The sequence below is a fragment of the Lactuca virosa genome, chromosome 5 (assembly GCF_052849685.1).
Source record: "Lactuca virosa cultivar CGN04683 chromosome 5, Lactuca_virosa_CGN04683_v6, whole genome shotgun sequence".
In the NCBI taxonomy this organism is placed as follows: domain Eukaryota; kingdom Viridiplantae; phylum Streptophyta; class Magnoliopsida; order Asterales; family Asteraceae; genus Lactuca; species Lactuca virosa.
Window position 1 is genome coordinate 237,534,263 of NC_136430.1, and position 6,133 is coordinate 237,540,395.

At 35.4% G+C, this 6,133-nt stretch overlaps 1 pseudogene; it reads right to left on the bottom strand.

The window, feature by feature from the left end:
- Nucleotides 1–4,834: 4,834 nt before the first annotated feature.
- Nucleotides 4,835–5,571, bottom strand: LOC145112507 (glucan endo-1,3-beta-glucosidase 11 pseudogene; annotated as a pseudogene).
- Nucleotides 5,572–6,133: the final 562 nt, after the last annotated feature.

Here is a 6,133-nt window from a genome sequence, read left to right on the forward strand (position 1 = left end):
AATTTGTTTGATATCAAATAATATTTACTTTTCAATTAATGTTATTAGTGTGTTTGTTGTTCATGAACTTTATTATATAACCATTCTGGTCGGTGGGACCAATTATCATATATTTAACTACAAAAAAATAATTGAATGCAATTGCCATTTAGGGGAAGTGCCAAAAAAACAATTAACGTGACCCGTGGTTCCCCACGGGTTACTACACTAGTTGTTAATTAAGGATTCAAATGCACATAAATGTTTTAGAAATACATTGAAAACATGAAGACGGAAAGAGAGATTCTTGTGGGAAATAAAAAATCTTTATTAATCACATAATCAACATAGATAAGTAAGTTACATCAGGAGTAAGTACGTAGTTATAGGTTGAAACCATCGCTCCCCTTCATACAAACGACACACCCTTTCAATGTAACGGCAATGACATCTTTCTACTACGAATGTTAAGAAACTTATGTAACTGCCATAATAACTTCCAACTTGTAACTTCCGTTAGCAAGAACCGTTACTCCATTGAGGCAAGCTTACATCTTCAGCAATAAATAGAGGGAACTTGTGTGCATGAAATAAAGAGAAAACTCTTCAGAAACACGAGGTCTTCTACAATTCATAATTTTTTCGCCTTTCTCATTTTGACTTACCCAATTGCTTCAATAGCATTTTCATGTCCGTTTACTACAAAATTGAATGTTAGCGTTATTAGTGCTCTTCGTGAAGATCTTGTTGTTCACATAAAATCAGGAGATGATGATCTTGGGAACCATACCATTCAATATGTAGGAAATTACTCCTGCTCTTTCTGTGAAAAGGTTGGTGGTCACACTCTTTTTTACGGTTACTTCTGGTGGGGTTCAAAATTTCAGAGCTTAGATTTGTTTAACAAAGCCATTTCTGACAAATTAGCTTTAAATGCAGATCGTGAACATTCTTACTGGTTTGTAAAACCTGAAGGGTTTTTTGTAAATAATATTCCAAGTGGAGGTGGGCAGTTCATTAAAGGTTGGGACTAAAACAAATATATATCATCTTTTTCTTATTGTAGCTTCATACAATATATGATTAAAAATTAATTGATGACATTAGGATGCTATGTATGTGTTTATTTCTTCTGTCAGCACATCTGCAAATGTTTACAAATATGCTTTCTTAGTTACAATTGTGCAAGTTCACAAATACTTTATAACAAATGTTTGAATAGTAAAACAAAATCCTCCGTGTCATTGGTTTGCCACCCGGTCTACCAGGTAAAAATGTTGAACTTAGTGTCATGGGCGGCTGTCCACCTGGCGTGGATGGCAAGTAAACGCTTGAAGCATTGCCCGACTTTCCATCCTGCATAAATAAACGAGTTTTGCATATATATTAAAAAATCCATAAAATGATATACACATGTGTAAATAAACGAGTTTTGCATCTATGTGCACAAGTATTTGATCAAATAAATGAATGTGAGTGATAGGTGGAACATATTGCTCTTTGACATGTGTGGTGGGACTAGTGTACTCGGTTCCATTTCCATTTTCCATGATTACACCAGATGAGCCAGATGACGAAACTACCCCTTGAAAACTTCCTAATACTTGTGATTGGGTTGCAACAGGCTTTTGCCCCTCTTCGACTAGTTTTCTAAGCAGATTTGTGACTGTAGGAAGAAACTTCATGGATAAAGACAGAATTCCTGGAAGCTGTAAGCATAAAAAAAGGTATAAGAAACAGGAAAATGAATAAATAATAAATAAATAAATTGTGAACTAAGTGCGACAAACTGTGAAGTATGTTGCTATTATATGGAATGGAACTCACCATTCCATTGCTAAATAAATTCACCGGATTTGTCTAGTTGGACCCACAAAGCTTTGAAAAGAAGATAACCCACAAAAATAACAAGCAGCCATAATGGATTCCTGCAAAACAAGACAATGTGTATTGTGAATTTTGGATTTGAGTATTAACAAGTTACTTAGAAAGACAAGAAAACAAACAAACCTTAAAAGTGTCATAAACTCGTTAAATCCTAGGATGAACATAACAGCTATTGCCCATGGAGGTGGTAACGTATTGTTATTTCGGTTATTAGCTTCCTGAAGAATTTTAGGTAAGCCACAAACTAAAGCAAATAACAACAATTAAAATAACTGTTCTTTCATAATATTTTCAAAGAAATTGGGATCTGTCAAAGGGACTGGAATTTAAAGGAGTTGATTTTTTTTTTAAATAAAAATAAATTCTCTCACATGTTCGGATAATTCATGAGTAAAAAAAAGAAACGCATACAGAGAGGCGATAGGCGTTTTATGCTTACCAGTTTTTTCAGCATCTGAGCTGCATTCAATTCATAAGTTAATTGTGCATATACTCTGGAGTGCATAGCAGCTAGCTCCTCAGGTGTTGCATTGGCCATCTTCTCACCAATATCTCTGCCATCTCATCTGGTCGAGTTGACTTCAACTGTTCTCCAGCATGCCTCAAGTCCTCAACTTTCATGTATTTCATGCTATCTGTCGCCATTCTTATCGATTCCGGATTCGACATCATCTGCAATCACCATTTTCAATATCAAAAAAACAATCACTATTAAGGAGATTAATGGGTATCAACAAAAGCATTTTCTAACATACAAAAATGTGTGTCCAATAGAGTTCAAAAATAAGAATATTGATGTAGAAAACTAAGCCAACCAACATTGCTTAGTGCTTACACAAACAAGTTTATAACCTAAATCTAAAAAGCAAGTTAATAACATAAAAATTAACAAATAAGTTCATACTTTGTAATACAACACTATGTAAAGAAGAAGAATAATACATATAAAAGTAATCATTAATAATTAAGCATAGAACTATCAATTTGTCGACATCATTTGGGAACTTGACTTCAGTAATCGATTAGGAATTTAGGATTTAGGGACAGAGAAAAGCTAAATATTTTAAATAAGAAAGTAAGGTAATTGACAACAGAACCAAATATGAACTATGTAGATTCAATTAAAAAGTCATGATCAAATATAAGTTTCCAATCCCCCATCCGGCCTGTCATCGCCATTATGATATGTTAGATATGTTGCATGGCCCACAACAATTCTTAAAGATTGATCTACACAACGCTTATCACCAACTCCATGACCAGAAAAACATGGTGGATCAGTCAACACGACAGCATTAACTGTGAATATTATTGACTACAACGGATATCATTCTCTCAACTGCAAAACTAATGCTTCCTGTTTTCTGACTTGATGTTTGTGGAAATCAGTGTGGTCCTGAAATGGCGCTCGATGCATACAGGTGATTGGTTTTGTAAAGGAATGAGTTTTCTCCTTGAATATAGGACAATATTCTCCTAACAACCCGATAGACCCTAAGTAGAGAATACCCTTCTCGGACATAAAAAACGCTTTGACTTTCTCAAGCACTCCAACTTAAAAGTTGTAGAGAACTGATGGCAACAAGAAGCCTTCAGGTTTTAACTTATTGATCTTGGTTGGCTGGAGAAACTGCTAGAATAATGCAGTTAGGCTGCAAGACAATGTCACAATGTAATTGAAAATAAATATTAATATTATTCTTCAATTCTTTTCAGCATATAATAAGATTTGGGTACATTTGTAAATAAATATATACACGTTTTCAATGTATGACCTCACCGTGTTTTCAATATCTTGCACAATGCTATTAGATTGCCCCTCTACATATATCACATAGCTGAAAATAGATTACATAAATCACTAATCAAAGACAGATGTTAACCAAAATTGCAAAATATATAAATGGTGTAATTGTGTAAACTTACCAACAACTATTTTTGTCAAGCCAGGAAGATCAATGAGGGTAAAGTTCACAGCTATAAAAGATCAGAAATTCAGACATAATAGATTGATTAGTAACTTATTATGTTTTCTAAAATTTGATGTTCATGAAACATCTTTTGTTTATAATTATATCATACCATTTGGAAAATGGATAATAAGATATATAGGAACAGATGAAATCTATTTGGTACAACCTGTCACTCTGTCAGTTTCATCAGCAATCTACTTCGTCACAGAAGCTAAAAAAGTATATAAACTTGTAACAAGATCATGCAGAGAGATTGAGAATTACAAAAGGATCATAAGCTTTTTAGTCGTAATACCAAAATCAGTGAACCACTTTCGTGGAAGCTGAGCAAACTCTGCCTATTCTTTACCTTCTTCGATCTTATGAAGTTGTAGAACAAGAGGATGCCGAGTGACAATTCCTGCAAATAGATGTTAATCATATTTTATATCCAACAAATTGAATCAGAAAACTTTGAAGATATAATAATTACCAGAACCACGAGGCAAAAAATCCTTGCCAACTACACTCTCCAACACAGATGATTTTCCAGAGCTCTAAAAACAATTTATGGAAGGTGATTAGAGTGAACTGTGAAGTACATTTGCACGAATAAAAACTGCTTACACAAACAGTTTTACACTTTCATCTAAATCAAGAAGTTAAATGTAGTTGTGTCAATAAAGATCACCGTGTTGAAAAGTGAAATAAAGATCAAAGGCACACAAACACCATAAACTAAAATTGAGAACCTAAATGCTTGCAAGAAGATTAAGTGAATTAAGTCATTGATCGGATGAAAGAACGCTGAAAAGAAAAGAAATTATGATCGGCGATTAATATCTGCATATTTATACCTGACCACCGACAACGACGATTGTAGGCAAGGCGTCCCAGAGAGTAGGAAGAGAGGATTCTTCACCGAAGTCGCCTAGGGCTGTGCATGCTTTCTGTAGTTTGTTGACGAGATTAATTAGAGTGTCCATTATCAATTACGATCAATAAGAGATGACAGATTAATCAAATACGATTAGGTGATTAGGGATTTCAGAAATTGCAGATGGACAGAAAGGCAAGTCTCTTTCTGAATTTGGTCTGTAAGGTGTACCTTTCTTCTTCACTAGTCTTTTACGGAAGTTGAGATTATATGTTCTCACATTACTCAACATAGCTCCGGCTTCATTCGCTTCACCATTTGAATCCCATCCGGTTTCCAAAACTATAACCTCCATCTTCTCAAATCCAGCTTTTTCCAAAGCAGTGTAAGTGACATCGATTTGTTCTTCGAACATGTTATCATAATGTAATTTCGTTTTCGCGTCTTCTATTCCAGCGTTATTTTTGAAGATTGCATAATTGATATCGATGTGTTCGGGATCACTGATGTATGTGAGAAATGGATACGTGTTTATGTAGAAATGGAGGGAACGAACTAGCGAACCCACCAGCGGAATGTGGGCTTGAAACCTCATCGTCGGCTAGGTGGAGGAGGTCGAGATCTGTGTGGATATTTTTCACCGACGGTAGCAGGATCTCCCAGAGTTCATGATCGCCACCTCCTAGAACCTCGTTTCCGACTACAATTCCACGAATACGGGTCCCGGGGACGACAAGTTCAACATTGTTTTTCATCCAATCCATAGCTCGATCGGCTTGTGCTTATATCTCTCAGGAATTCGTTTCCTAGCCCAATAACGATCTTGATTCCCGATCCTTTGAACGCTTTGAGAACTTCATGATCGGCGTCATACATTCTTGTTGTGCAAGAAAAGAGGAGCAGTGATGATGTTAGGGTTTTTTTTTGGGTATTGATCACAAAGAGAAGAACGATGGAAATAAGGTAGAGGTTAAAATGGCGGCCTTTCAAACTATTGGGATTTTCATTTCCCCCAAGCTAAATGCGCGTTTCATTAAATAAAATATAAAACGACATCTCTACACGACACTCATTTGAACATAGGTGCCATCTGTGTTTTTTATTTTTTTATTGGCCACTAATTTTAGGGCACGCAAAACTGCGTGTCCTCTATCCTTCATTTTTTTAAAAACGGGCGTTATTTTTAGGACACACAAAATATAAGTATCGTAAATCACTGCGTGTCATTGTTTTAATGTCATTAAAGTGCAGTTCTCTAGTAGTGATTTATGCAAAATATTCCGACGACCTGTCATCGGCTTAGGTTTTGAAAAACCATGCCCATAAATACTTTAGCAGTTTCACGTCGACAAGTCGTTGGCATAGATACCCAGGTCAAACAAAGTTGGTCAACCAAAGTTGGTGAACTCCGACGACTTGTGTCATCGACATAGATGTT